Source organism: Octopus bimaculoides, chromosome 28 (genome assembly GCF_001194135.2).
Source record: "Octopus bimaculoides isolate UCB-OBI-ISO-001 chromosome 28, ASM119413v2, whole genome shotgun sequence".
Lineage (NCBI taxonomy): Eukaryota > Metazoa > Mollusca > Cephalopoda > Octopoda > Octopodidae > Octopus > Octopus bimaculoides.
In genome coordinates this window covers 2,051,346-2,051,761 of record NC_069008.1, presented here as the reverse complement: position 1 = coordinate 2,051,761, position 416 = coordinate 2,051,346, and the positions used below count along the sequence as shown (strand labels likewise).

The following is a 416-nucleotide window of genomic DNA, read 5'->3' as shown; positions in this document are numbered from 1 at the left end:
CGAAATGGTGTCTTTTATGTGCCACCCACACAAGAGCCAGTCCAGGGGCCATCCATGTGGACACATTCCTCTCCTATGACATCACGATTATCTCTCTCACACAGTCTTGCAACACGAAACACCTCAAATCTTTGGTCCTCACGACGCAGAACATTGGCAATTTTTTCTTATCTGCTTCCCCTCTGGCTAAGTAAACCTGTCTTCTAGCTTCCGTTCTGGCAGTCTGATACAATTCCCCGCTACCACCGTTCTTCCAGTCCTTCCATGCCTGTTTCTTTTCCCTAAAGGCCCTGTCAACTACATTGTTCGACCACCACATTACCTTGGGTTGAGAGGGGACTTTACACCATCTACAGATCTGGTCAGTATATATATATATATATATATATGTCTGTGTGTCTGTGTCTGTGTTTGTC

At 45.4% G+C, this 416-nt stretch overlaps 1 protein-coding gene across 1 annotated transcript in view; it reads left to right on the top strand.

Moving 5' to 3' along the window:
• LOC128251181 (zinc finger protein 479-like) overlaps positions 1-416 on the top strand; it is a 5,187-nt gene that overhangs the window by 4,261 nt on the left and 510 nt on the right. The window lies entirely within an intron of this gene.